At 40.4% G+C, this 14281-nt stretch overlaps 1 non-coding gene across 1 annotated transcript; it reads right to left on the bottom strand.

Annotated features, from left to right (window-relative positions):
• Positions 1-8580: 8580 nt before the first annotated feature.
• Positions 8581-8687, bottom strand: LOC141709648 (small nucleolar RNA R71). The gene has a single exon (XR_012570213.1). It is a non-coding gene; the product is annotated as a small nucleolar RNA R71 (small nucleolar RNA).
• Between the last annotated feature and the right edge of the window lie 5594 nt (positions 8688-14281).

Below are 14281 nucleotides of genomic sequence, written 5' to 3'. Positions count from 1 at the left end.
AATGATTTTTCAAAGCAAGAGTTTATTTAATTGCTTTATTTTTTGATTTATAAGGAATATTCTAAGCCTTGGAATTTTTTTCTTTTAAAAGGTATATTGTTCACAAATTTTGAAAATGATTTTATAAAGTCTCTAAAAATCCAAGTTATTTTATGGTATAAATTTTATAATTTTTGAACTTGTGTTTTATTTTATAAAAATAAATCTTTATAAATATAATTAGCAAATTACATAGTTATCCTTGCATGCAAATTCCTTCCATATATTCCAAAAGGGCTAAAAAGTCAATAACCACCCCACTAACTCTTATTTCTTAGCCAAATACCTTCTTTACCCTTGCATGCAAATTGAACCAAGTTCAAGTGGAAGGCTAATCATGTCAATTCCTAGTTCCACTCACTTTTGCCAATACAAAAACCATAAAACAAGCAAAGACATGATCATTTTCACTCATCACCCACACCACACTCATTCTTCTCTCCCTCCTCCTCCCTCACTCTCGGCCCTCCCTCCCTCACTCTCGGGTTTAGCCGAGAACCACCCCCTCCCCATTTTTCTTCATTCCTCAACCAAGCTTCCACTCTTTACACAAGTAAATGTTACTTCCCATACCATGATCACTCATATTTCAAAGAGTTTTGAGTAGAAAGTTTAAGTTTAAAGGTTGCATGTAAAGGTTCTAGTGAAACTCAAAATACAACCTTGATTCTTGTGAGTTTAGGGTTGTTTTTTAGAGGACTACAAGGAATGAAGAAGTGCCAAGTCTTGAGAGGGAAACTCTTGATGATTAAATGGCCATTCCCATCCATTTCATTCGGCCATGACCATATGGGAGCCGAATGAATGGTCCTTGAGACTATTCTTGTTGCTTAACTCAATTTTTGTATGTTTATGTGAAAATGACTTGAATTTTATGGTAAAAATTTGATAAAACTCTTTGCATGCTAAGTGATCATCTAGGTATAGCTTATTCTAGGCTTGCATGTCAATTTTATGATAGAATATATGTAGAAAATGTGTTGTTTTGGTTTGCAAAACTCGAAGACATGCATGCATGTGGATTTCTCTTAGAATGTTATAAGATTTTGATCATTTGGAAAGATTTTATTAGTGAGCCTTAATTTCAGTAGATATAATGTGTTAATATTGATTTATGCTTCCTGTTGCATGGTAATAATTCGTGGTTATCTTTTATAAAAATGCATATCTTGTTGTTTCAAAAATTTAATGATTGGTGAGTTGAGAAATGTGATCTCTTTTGTTTTGCCATAATTGTACCTTAGGTAAGGATGATCTCACCCAAGGTTATTTTGAGAATAAGGGAGTTAGTTCAGTAGATTACCATGTTTAAGTCTTGGTTTGAGTATTGGGTTGTTGGTAGTTGAGTTTGTCAAGTCAAAACCTTGGAGAAATGAGAGTTATAGTTTCTGCAGAAAATCAGTTTAGTACCCTGAGGTTTAGAGTGAGTTTTGACCATGTCATTGATGTGCACTTTGAGGCCCAAGCCACCAGAAGTTAGTATTGGGAGTATATAAAAGGTTTTAGGTGTTGATTGGAGGTTTGCATGTCATTTGGTTAGGTGCACAAGTAGAATAACAAAATCTGTCCAGCAGGGAACAGTTTTGTTGCAACTTAGAAATAGGGAGATTTGACCATGTCATGGGTAGGCCCTCATTAGGCCCTGTTGGGACTTAGTTAGAGGGAGTGTCAGAGAAGTTTTTCCAACCATATTTCATAGGATATGAGTTAGAACCATGTGTCACAAGTTAATTCAAGTCAGGGCGTTTTCTGCCCAGAAAAACAGGGGAACCTTGGACTTTTAGCTTAGGCCCAAGAAGGCCCAAGTCAGGCCCTTGAGCCACATCAAGTTTGTGAGATGCCCTTAGGTCAGGAGAGTCTTGTGTAAAAGTTTTGAAGGAAAAATTGTAGTTTAAGAGTGTCTAATGCACTCAAGAAACCATAGTTGTCATTCTGAAATCTGCACCAGTGAGCACTTTCACTTATCACATAGTATTAGAACACTTAGAAGTGAGTATTAGGTCGACCACCATAGTTGTAAAATAGGATAAGGTCAGTAGAGCAAAAGGCACAAGTGAGGGTCAATAGGTCTTGGATAGTTTAGAAAAGGCACGTCAAGTTAGGAAGCCAAAATTAGAAGACTTTGTCTAGTTTAGCGACCAATTGATTTAAGTTGTGAGTCGAGATCATCCAAGCCTAGTGTTGCATTATGGTGTATATGGAGTTATTTTGGTATTAATATATGATATGTGATTATGTGGCTATGTGTGTACAATTGTAATTTAAAAGTGAATATAAAATTAAGTGCATATAGGCCTAAGTGCCATCCGTGTTAAATTTCGGGTTGTAAATAGGTTAAGTTGGTAAGAATATATTATAATGAGGATTATTATTTTTTATGTAGGATCTCGAGACGAGGGAAAACTTGCCATAAAGGTCGAGTGAAGCTCCAGTTGCTTCTACCAGTCAGACCAGACCAGCCTTTCTCAAGGCAAGTGATTCAACTTGACCTTCGTATTTACTGCTAATCATTCATACATTGCTATAACTATCCTGTGTCATTTGATATACTAAATCGAGTGTATCTTATGTTTATCTTTGAATCATATAGAAATGCCATGAACCCTCGAGTACGTATTACAAGTAGTTCAAAAGTCTTTTCATGATAGTTGAAGGCCATGATAAAATAAAGAGTTGTTATAATACTTGATTGATCCTCTTGATTAACATGCTAATGATTCCTAAGTATTAATATCTCATCCTGATACTTGAACCCCTATAGAACCTTACTTTGAATTCTGATAGTCAGATACTTACCAGCTTGATTCCTCATTAATTGATACCCTCTTTCTTATCCTAAAGCTTGACAATTCTGATATGTCCTGAGTTAAAGATCATTCTTCATACCTTAACACCCTTAGTATTCATGAAGTTTACCTTCTTGATGATCCAGCACTTGAACCTTGATGAGAAACCATTGCTTTGAGCCCAAATTGGCATTACACTTCATATTATCCATTAGCCTCACTAAATCCTCTTGTCCAATCTTTGATATATGAAAACCATTCAATTACTTGAATAGAGAATAGTTTTGTGAATCATGGCTCTGATATTCAGTACCTTGTTTCCCGTGTTTCGAGTTGATCTATAATTCCTTGATAAAAATGTTTACTGTAAAAAGAGATTTTGATATAATTCGGCATCAGTTTTTGAACTAAATAAAATGTGGGTTTTCAGTCCCAAAGGGGGATAAATGTTTTCTTTGAATAGTGGATCTGGACTGAGACGCGAGTCCTTTCCACACTTATTTTATGCTTAAAAGTTGCCTAGGGATTCCCATTAATGTTTTAGAACCCAGCGATGTTCGGGATTACTTCGCGGCTGATCACCGGCTGTAATCCGTAGCGTCATAAAATGATTTTGATTAAGATATGATTTTGAAATTGTTTTGATACAAGCAAATGATGCCATCACTCATAGTTTTATCCCTCGTTATCATTAGTTATGTCTTTCTATTGTCATTCTTTAATGAATATCTCGATTTATGTTTTGTATCATACTGTTAGCACTTGTTGAGCATTTGGCTCACTCCTTGCTTTACCCTGATATTACAGCTAGCAGCTATGGTTAGATTCAAGCAGACTGCCCGTAAGACTTGTGACACTGATGCGTATGTTTGAGCTCAGGTAGAATAAGTGATAGTAGTTTGTGTGAGGACTCGCTAATTAAAATCAGATGTAATAGTTGGTAGTGTTGAGCTGTTCCAAACCTTAAACTGTAATATCTTGGAGTTGATTGTGTATTCTTCTTTTAAACTGTTGTAATAGTTATATTTAATTTGATGTTTAAGTTGGGGGCGTGACAGGTTTTGGTATCAGAGCTACGGTTTAGAGTCCCTGGACAGCCCAAATAGGTTATAGGATATGTGTGTAGGTTATAGATAATATGCGAGAGAGTAGGATAAGTAAATATATTATTAATACTCCTCTTATTGGTTGTCAGCAAAGGGCGCATTCCTCGTCATCCTTTGGGTCGGACGACACTATTGCTTTCATAGTGTATGCTGAGTTGAGGCGCGAGTTCGACATGCTTCAGGGCAAGTACGACCAACTGATAGACCGACTGAAGAATGTGTATCCGGACAGCCGAAACTATGAAGGGAAGCCCAAGGAGCAGATGATTGCGAGACTTGAGACCTTGGTTCAGTATGTCAATACTAAGCTTGAGGAGATGCCAGCGCACCGGGACCGCACCAGCCAGTATGTCATTCAGATGGTGGCAGATGAGCTCCAGAGCATTGTGAAGACGCTTCGAGAGGAAAAGACTACCAAGCCCCGTTCAGATGGAGTGGAGCCTTAGTTCTTTCCATTTACCTTTCATGTTGTTGTACTATCAGACTTTGTGGAATCCCCAGTTGTTTTCGTTATTTCCTTTAAATAAGCCTGTTATTCCTAGAATCAGACCTTGTCCTAATCCTATGTATTGTGACCTTTAAAATTTCAATAATTATGTGCTATTCTTCCATTTGCTCTCAACTGTTATTTTACGTTTTTATCACCATATCTGCTTAATTTGGAAACTTGACCCCATATGTAAATGAGAATATCATGCGATACCCTCGAATCATTTAATCATTCATATCTGTTTTGACACAACTCTTATCTCAGGATCATGCCTCCCAAAAAGAAGAACCCAATAACCACATCCACCACAGACCCAAACATTCTTCAACTACTGGAAACCTTGCAACAGCAGACCAATGCTATAGCTCAACAACAACTAACTCTTCAGCAACGAATTGAAAACCAAGATAACCGTGAGCCACACCAACCACCTGAACCACCAGTACCACCTAGACAAATTGTCACTTTCAAGGCTTTTCAGAATGTGAATCCACCTGCATCTCATGATACCACTGATCCAGTGATAGCTAACACATGGATCAAGGAGATGGAAAGGGCTTTTGAATTGGTACAGTTAGGAGACGATCAGAAGACGCTGTATGCTACTTACTTCTTGAAGGGAGAAGTCATCTATTGGTGGGAATCAGTAAAAGCTATGGAAGTCACTCAGCAGGTTTCTTGGGAGAGATTTAAGAAGTTAATTCTGGACAAGTATTACCCTAAGTACATGCAGAATCAGATGGAGCTAAAATTCTTGAGTTGAAGCAAGGGAACATGACCGTACTGGAGTATGAGAAGAAGTTCACTGAGTTGTCAAGGTTTGTGACAATGTATACCAGCACTGAGGAGGAAAAAGCAAAGAAATTTCAGCAAGGATTGGAGCCTTGGATCAGAGATAGAGTTGCTATGTTTGAGCTTGAAACTTATGCGGGAGTAGTACAGAAAGCTGCTCTGATTGAGAATAATGGGATGCAGTCAAGGAAAGAGAGGGATAGCAAGAAGAGGAAGGTTCCATTTTATGGAGAAAAGTCTGAAGCAGGAAGTTCACAAGATCAGAATGTAAAGAGGATTGGTTTCCAGAAGGGCGGAAATTTTCAAAAGAAAGGAAATTTGATCAAAAGGCAAGAATCGAAGGGGAACAATCAGGCAAGCCAAGGGCAAGTTGGAGAAAACAGGTTCCAGAGGCCAGAACGCAAGCACTGCGGAAGAAGGCACCCCGGAGTGTGTAATAAGCTGAGCATGACATGCTACAAGTGTAATCAGAAGGGACATTTGGTGAATGAGTGCAAGATGCCGAAGCCAGGAGTTACGTGTTACAAGTGTGGGAAGACTGGACACATAGCTAGGGAGTGCAAGGCAACCGGACCAATCAAAGCTCTGATGAACGTGGCAAGTACCAGTTCAAGTGTGCCAGCTGAGGTATTGGCATTACCTCCACCACCCGCACCAACCCCGCAAGCAACAGCAAGGACTTTTGATCTGAAGATGAAGGATGCTGTTCAGAATTCTAAGGTGATAGCAGGTACACTTTTACTCAATAATGTCAAAGCTAAAGTATTGATTGATTCGGGAGCAACAAGATCTTTCATATCAAAATCTTTTGTTGATAAGCTTCAATGTAAGAAAATGATTATGAGTGAGGTAGTAAATGTGGTAATTGCGAACCAAGAGAAGATTCCTGTGAATCAATTTTGTCCAAAGTGTGAGATTGATATTTCGGGGTATAAGTTTTCAGCCGACTTGATACTCTTCAACTTGGGAGAGTTTGATATAATTCTAGGAATGGATTGGTTAGGAGAAAATAGCACTTAGATTAATTGTAAGACCAAAAAGGTGTATTTAAAGACGAAGAGTGGAGAGAAGCTAGTATTTAAGGGGCAGAGGTAAGAGCAACTATTTCTTACAATTGTTCAGGCTAAGAAGCTACTTAGAAAAGGTTGTGAGTCGTTCCTAGCTTATGTAGTGGATTCGGAAAAAGGCAGCCCCATCATGGAAGATATCCCTGTAGTTAACGAGTTCCCAGATGTGTTTGATAAGTGGCATTTTATACCACTTAGAACGTCTTAAAATGGCTTAAATTGGTGTCTTGAAATCAATTATTTTGTGTATTTGATGCGTTTTTCTAGTGTTTATGCATTTCAGGGTATTAGTTGCATTTCGGAGGAGGAATCATCAAGAATAAGCCTTGGCATGTGTTCACCATTGCGAGAGGAAAAGAACGGGCAGATTACGGCGAAGAAACGGAGCAAACCTGGAATTTTTCCAGTAGGGTCCTGCGCGCCCGCACAACAATGCTGAGCGGCCGCGCAGCAGCCTTGCGCGCCCGCGCAGAAATGCTGAGCAGCCGCGCAGGGTCGGGGAAAAAGCTGAATTATTTTAGACTTCTACTTCTGTTTGGCTTCCAACTTCTATGTAATCTGAGTTTTATGGGACTATTATATAAGTAGATTTGAGATGTTTTCATATAGAATATGAAGGAGATTATGTTTTAGATTGTGTTTGGCGCAAGAAGCAAAGGAGATAAGGAAGAAGACCGATTTAGCACACTGCAGCGAAGAGGAAGCATATTTTCTTGTGATTCTTGTTTCGTTGTAACGTTGGATGCTAGTTTTCTTGCTTTGACTTATTTACTCTCGTGACGTACTCTGTTTTAATATAATTAGTTTAGTTATTATTTTCTTGTGATGTTTATCATGATTTCATATGAACCCATGATGGCGATAAGTTCTATTATGGGCTAATCGTGATCATGGGGTTGCAACGGATTTATTATGGAATTCTTTAGTTAATTGTTTAATACTTTAGTGTGTGATGATTGCATGATATCTAGTATTGGTTGTGCGTATTTGTCTTATGTGCGTCGCGAACATATAAGATAGGGTGTTAATCTCTTGTGAAGCGACGGTGGATCTTGAGATTTAGAACTTGCCATGCTAGCATAGGTTCATGTACGTTGTGCATGATTAGTGGGTAACTCTAACAGTTTTATTTGCCCTATGTAATCAAAAGGGATAACTTGTGCTTAAATCGTTGTGTTGTCAATTTCTGTAGACATATAGGAACTCAACATGATTGATGACTATTCAACTTCTATCTTAATTGTGGATGCTTGGTAGAATGGTATTAGTACAATGAAAGTTGGCTTTTATCAGTTTCGTGTTATTCGATTAATGTCATCACTGTCACATGCTAAAGGTAATAACAATGGCTATAGAAGGAAGTAATAATGAAGTTGTGATCTCATGAGTGTTTTATTATTGATAAATTGAAGTGTTAGTTAAGTGGTTAATTAAGTAGTTAATTATAGTTAATATTTAATCAACAATTTTAAGTGTTATTATCTTAACATTGACAAGTAGTCATACATTGGTGAGTGAGTTTAATTAGACAATAACTTAGTCTGAGTCTCTGAGGGAACGAACTAGAAAGTATTCTATATTACTTGCGAACGCGTATACTTGCGTGAATATTAGTGCATGTTTTCGCCCTAACAAGTTTTTGGCGCCGCTGCCGGGGACTCGAAGTATTTGTTTAGTTTATGTACTTACCATCATTGGTCATTAGGACTCAGTGATTAGGACGTAGTAGTTAATTACTCTTTTCGGTTGTGTTTCAGGTACTTTAGCAAGCGTTTATGCAAACTCGTTCTCGTGCTCGCAAGAGGACCTTAGATACAGCTGAGGAGAAAGACGAAGTTCTTGATACTCCGGAGAAGTTAGATTTTGAGGATTCGGATTCAGGAACTGAGCAGAAAGAACCAATAAACATGGGAGATCGTATTGTTCAAGCTGATCCAGCTCTTATGGATTTTTCTCGGCCTAAAATTGATGACATTCAGTCAAGCATCCTTCATCCGGCTATTCAAGCTAACACCTTTGAAATCAAGCCGGGCACTATTCAGATGGTGCAGAATTCTGTTTCTTTTGGAGGAGCGGCAACTGAAGACCCCAACATGCACATAAGGAATTTTGTCGAGATCTGCAGCACTTTTAAGTACAATGGCATGACTGATGAGGCTATCAAGTTGAGGCTTTTCCCATTCTCACTGAGGGATAAAGCTAAAGACTGGTTACATTCTGAACCAGCTGGGTCCATCACTACGTGGCAAGATCTTGCGCAAAAGTTTCTGGTGAAGTTTTATCCAATGGCAAAGACTGCTGCTATGAGGAGTGCTCTTACTCAGTTTGCGCAGCAACCTACAGAATCTATGTGTGAGGTTTGGGAACGCTATAAGGAAATGTTGAGAAAATGTCCACATCATGGAATGCCGGATTGGATGGTAATCACTGGTTTTTATAATGGTTTGGGGGCCCAATCTCGGCCCATGCTCGATGCAGCAGCTGGAGGCTCCTTATGGGCTAAAAGCTATACTGAGGCGTATAATCTTATCGAGACGATGGCTGCAAATGAGCATCAAAACCCAACTCAGAGGATGACGTCAGGCAAGGTAGCAGGTATTCTGGAAGTTGATGCAGCCACCGCTATTGCAGCCCAGCTCCAAGCGCTATCAATGAAGGTTGATTCTTTGGCTACGTATGGAGTTAATCAAATAGCTATGGTTTGTGAGCTTTGTGCAGGTTCTCATGCTACGGATCAGTATTCTCTTGTCAACGAATCTGTTCAGTATGTGAATAATTATCAGCGACAACAGCAGCCTGTGCCAGCGACCTATCATCCTAATAACAGAAATCATCCAAATTTCAGCTGGGGGAATAATCAGAATGTTATTCAGCCAACATATCAGCAAGGAGTAAGTAAACAGTTTAACCCACCTGGATTCCAGCAACCACAGCAGTATGCTACAAGGCAATCATATCCTCAACAGGGAAGTGCAGCTGCACCTACTAGTGCTGATTTTGAGGAACTTAAGCTGTTGTGCAAGAGTCAGGCGGTTTCTATCAAGACCTTGGAAAATCAAATCGGTCAATTAGCCAATGCAGTGCTCAATCGTCAACCTGGCACTCTTCCCAGTGACACGGAAGTACCAGGCAGGAAGGAAGCTAAAGAGCAAGTCAAGGCTATTACCTTAAGGTCTGGAAAAGTAGCTGATGCTGAAAAGGCAAAAGAAGTTGAAGCTGAAGTTAGAGATGAAGAATCTAAGCAAAAGGAGAAAGTGGCGGAACCAAAGAAGACTACTGTTGAACACACTCTACCTGAGGCTAATATAGGGGAGAAACAGCTCTATCCTCCACCACCTTTTCCTAAGAGATTGCAGCAACAAAAGCTGGATAGACAGTTCGGGAAGTTTCTGGAGGTGTTCAAGAAACTTCACATCAATATACCTTTCGCTGAGGCGCTGGAACAAATGCCTAGTTATGTGAAGTTTATGAAGACTATTCTTTCAAGGAAGGTGAAACTGGATGACCTTGAAACCGTTGCTCTCACGGAAGAATGCAGCGCGGTTCTGCAACAAAAGTTACCACCAAAACTGAAAGATCCAGGAAGCTTCACCATTCCTTGCACCATTGGCAATCTAACTTTTGACAAGTGCCTTTGTGATTTGGGAGCAAGCATTAATCTAATGCCGTTGTCGATCTTTAAAAAGCTGGATCTGCCTGATCCAAAACCCACATACATGTCGCTACAATTGGCGGACCGTTCCATTACTTACCCAAGGGGCATAGTTGAGGATGTGCTCGTCAAGGTGGATAAGCTCTTCTTTCCTGCTGATTTTGTTATTCTGGATTTTGAGGAAGATAAGAAGATTCCCATAATCTTGGGAAGGCCTTTCTTGGCTACTGGCCGTACCTTGATAGATGTGCAAAAAGGGGAACTTACTATGCGGGTCCAAGATCAGGATGTGACCTTCAACGTATTCAAGGCAATGAAATTCCCTACAGAAGATGAGGAGTGCTTAAAAGTGGATGTGATTGATTCTGCGGTTACTTCGGAACTCGATCACATGCTAATGTCTGATGCATTGGAAAAGGCCTTAGTGGGGGATTTTGACAGCGATGATGAAGATAGCAACGAGCAATTACAATATCTGAACGCTTCTCCATGGAAGCGAAAGCTCGACATACCATTTGAATCTCTTGGTACTTCTGACCTTAAGAATGCTGAAGGGAAGTTCAAACCATCAATAAAGGAAGCACCTACCTTGGAGCTCAAACCATTACCTGAACACTTGAGGTATGCTTTTTTAGGTGATTCATCTACGTTACCTGTTATTATTTCAGCTGACCTTTCAGGTAGTGAGGAAGACAAGCTCTTAAGGATTTTGAGAGAATTCAAATCGGCTATAGGATGGACCATAGCAGACATCAAGGGGATAAGTCCTTCATATTGTATGCATAAAATTCTGTTAGAGGAAGGTAGTAAGCCAACTGTGGAACAGCAGCGAAGACTGAACCCGATCATGAAGGAGGTGGTGAAGGAAGAAATTCTGAAATGGCTAGATGCAGGCATCATTTATCCTATTTCTGACAGCTCGTGGGTGAGCCCCGTGCAATGTGTACCTAAGAAAGGAGGTATCACTGTGGTCGCAAATGAAAAGAATGAGCTCATCCCTACTCGAACAGTTACAGGATGGAGAGTATGCATGGATTATAGAAAATTGAACAAAGCCACAAGGAAGGATCACTTCCCTCTCCCATTCATTGATCAAATGCTTGACAGATTGGCGGGACATGAGTATTTTTGTCTTCTGGATGGTTATTCCGGGTATAATCAGATTTGTATTGCACCAGAGGATCAGGAAAAGACTACCTTCACTTGTCCATTTGGCACATTTGCTTTTCGTAAAGTTTCGTTTGGGTTATGTGGCGCCCCGACCACCTTTCAGAGATGTATGATGGCTATATTCTCTGACATGATTGGAAATAACGTCGAAGTGTTCATGGATGACTTCTCCGTCTTTGGACACTCATATGATGATTGTTTGAATAATCTGCGCGCCGTACTCAAAAGATGCGTGGAAACTAATTTGGTGCTTAATTGGGAGAAATGTCATTTTATGGTGCGTGAAGGCATTATCCTTGGGCATAAGGTCTCTAGCAAAGGTCTGGAGGTGGACAAGGCCAAGGTGGGAGTCATTGAAAATCTTCCCCCACCTAATTCGGTGAAAGGAATCCGTAGTTTTCTCGGTCATGCGGGTTTTTATCGGCGATTCATCAAGGACTTTTCAAAGATATCTAAGCCGTTGTGCAATTTACTTGAGAAAGATGTGCCTTTCAAATTTGATGATGAATGTTTGGCAGCATTTGAGACTCTAAAGGAGAATTTGATCACGGCACCAGTTATTACAGCACCAGATTGGACAGAACCGTTTGAGATGATGTGTGATGCGAGTGACTATGCGGTAGGTGCAGTTCTGGGACAGCGCAAGAAAAATCTCTTCCATGTGGTCTACTATGCGAGTAAGACTTTAAATGGGGCCCAATTGAACTATACCACTATTGAGAAGGAGCTTTTGGCTATAGTCTTTGGCTTTGAAAAATTTCGATCTTATCTGCTTGGTACGAAAGTGACAGTATTCACTGATCATGCAGCTATTCGCTATCTGGTTTCTAAGAAGGATTCAAAGCTGAGACTCATTCGTTGGGTGCTTTTACTTCAAGAATTTGAGTTAGAGATCAAGGATAGAAAAGGTACTGAGAATCAAGTAGCTGACCATCTCTCTAGGTTGGAGAATCCCGATTCTACTTCACAAGATAGGACGTTAATCAATGAATCTTTTCCGGATGAGCAGTTGTTTGCAATTCAGGAGGAAGAACCATGGTTTGCAGATATTGTAAACTATCTTGTCAGCAATATAATGCCGCTTAATTTGACATCCACTCAAAAGAAGAAGTTTCTGCATGAGGTGAAGTGGTATATGTGGGATGAACCATATTTGTTTAGACAGGGAGCTGATCAGATCATCAGGAGATGTATCCCGTTCTGTGAGACGGAGGGGATATTACGAGACTGCCATTCCACGGTTTATGGTGGACACTATGGAGGTGAGAAGACGGCAGCTCGTATTCTGCAAGCAGGTTTTTTCTGGCCTACTTTGTTCAAGGATGCTCATCAGTTTGTTTTAAGGTGTGATCGTTGCCAAAGAGTGGGAAATTTGTCAAGGAAGGATGAGATGCCATTAAATGTGATGCTTGAAGTCGAGGTCTTTGATGTAGGGGGAATCAATTTCATGGGGCCTTTTATCTCATCTTGCAATAATCACTACATCTTGCTGGCAGTCGATTATGTCTCAAAATGGGTCGAAGTTAAAGCTTTACCGACAAATGATGCAAAGGTAGTACTAAATTTTCTTCATAAGCAAATTTTCACAAGGTTTGGAGCGCCTCGGGTAATCATAAGTGATGAAGGATCGCATTTTTGCAACCGTAAGTTCACTTCTATGATGCAGCGTTATAATGTGAATCATCGAGTAGCTACTGCCTATCATCCGCAAACAAATGGTCAAGCGAAAGTGTCTAACAGAGAGATAAAGCGCATTCTAGAGAAGGTCATTTGTCCGTCAAGGAAGGATTGGTCTTTAAAGCTCGATGAAGCTGTTTGGGCTTACAGAACAGCATACAAAACTCCACTTGGGATGTCACCGTTTCAGTTGGTGTACGGTAAGGGATGTCATCTACCGGCGGAGCTTGAGCATAAGGCCTACTGGGCATTGAAGAAATTGAACCTGGATTTAGATGCAGCTGGTAAGAAAAGAATGCTTCAGCTTAATGAACTTGATGAATTTCGACTTCAAGCGTACGAGAATAACAAAATGTATAAGGAAAAGGTGAAGAGGTGGCACGATAGGAAGCTACATCCTAAGTTATTTGTGCTAGGGCAACAAGTTCTGTTATTCAACTCTCGGCTCCGACTTTTTCCTGGGAAGTTGAAATCAAGGTGGTCTGGACCTTTTATTGTCAAAACTGTGTTTCCACATGGAGCGGTGGAAATTTTTGAGAATGATTTGGACCAAGCATTCAAGGTTAACGGTCATCGGTTGAAGCACTACTATGGGGACATGGCAAACCGAGAGGTGGTTAGTGCCATTTTGTTGACTACTTGAGAAAGGTACGGAACGTCAAGCTAATGACGAAAAAGAAGCGCTGCGTGGGAGGCAACCCATGAATTGTTGTTACAGGAACCCTTAGAAGTTAATAACCTATCCAAAAACACAAAAAAAATCAGAAAACAGGGGCTGAAAAAAAAAATTCCAGAAACCCTCTGCGCGGCCGCGCAGCTTGCTGCGCGCCCGCGCAGAAATGCTGAGCGGCCGCGCAGGGGTCGAGTTCCAGAAAATTTTTTACAGTTCAGAAAAAAAAAAAAAAAACAAAACACAAAAACCCATCACAGCCCATAAACCCACGAATTCTTTTCCCATTACCCCATGATTTTATCCTTCAACCCCACTCCTAATCTAATTTAACCTACTTCACACCCTATATATACATACACATATCCCACATATCTCCCACAAACTTCCTACACTTAAACCCTCTCATAAACATCAAAAATCAGTTCATACACACTTTTATTCACAAATCAATGGCACCCAAGAGAGCACGCACTATTGACAGCAGCAGCACAGTTCCTACTGCTGATTCATCAAGGGGTACTGCTGCAAGGCCTCGGTTAACTGACAGAGCTGCGGAGGAGGAGTACACTAGGCTGTTGGGGAAGCCGATTCTGAAGGAGAGGGGGTTTTTACCATCAGGGAGGGATGGTGAGTTGTTGCCCATGATTGCAGAGAAGGGGTGGATAGCTTTTTGTGAGTCACCCGAAGCAGTACCGATGAGTGTTGTTCGCGAGTTCTACGCGAACGCGAAGGCTGAAAAGAATGGGTTTTCTGTAGTTCGTGGGCTGACGGTTGATTATCATCCTGCGGCGATTCGCCGTGTGATTGGACAGTGAGAGAGGAAGCCCGA

The sequence above is a fragment of the Apium graveolens genome, chromosome 2 (assembly GCF_009905375.1).
Source record: "Apium graveolens cultivar Ventura chromosome 2, ASM990537v1, whole genome shotgun sequence".
NCBI classification, from domain to species: Eukaryota; Viridiplantae; Streptophyta; class Magnoliopsida; order Apiales; family Apiaceae; genus Apium; species Apium graveolens.
Note: the sequence above shows the minus strand (reverse complement) of the source record. Positions and strands in the feature narration are given on the sequence as shown.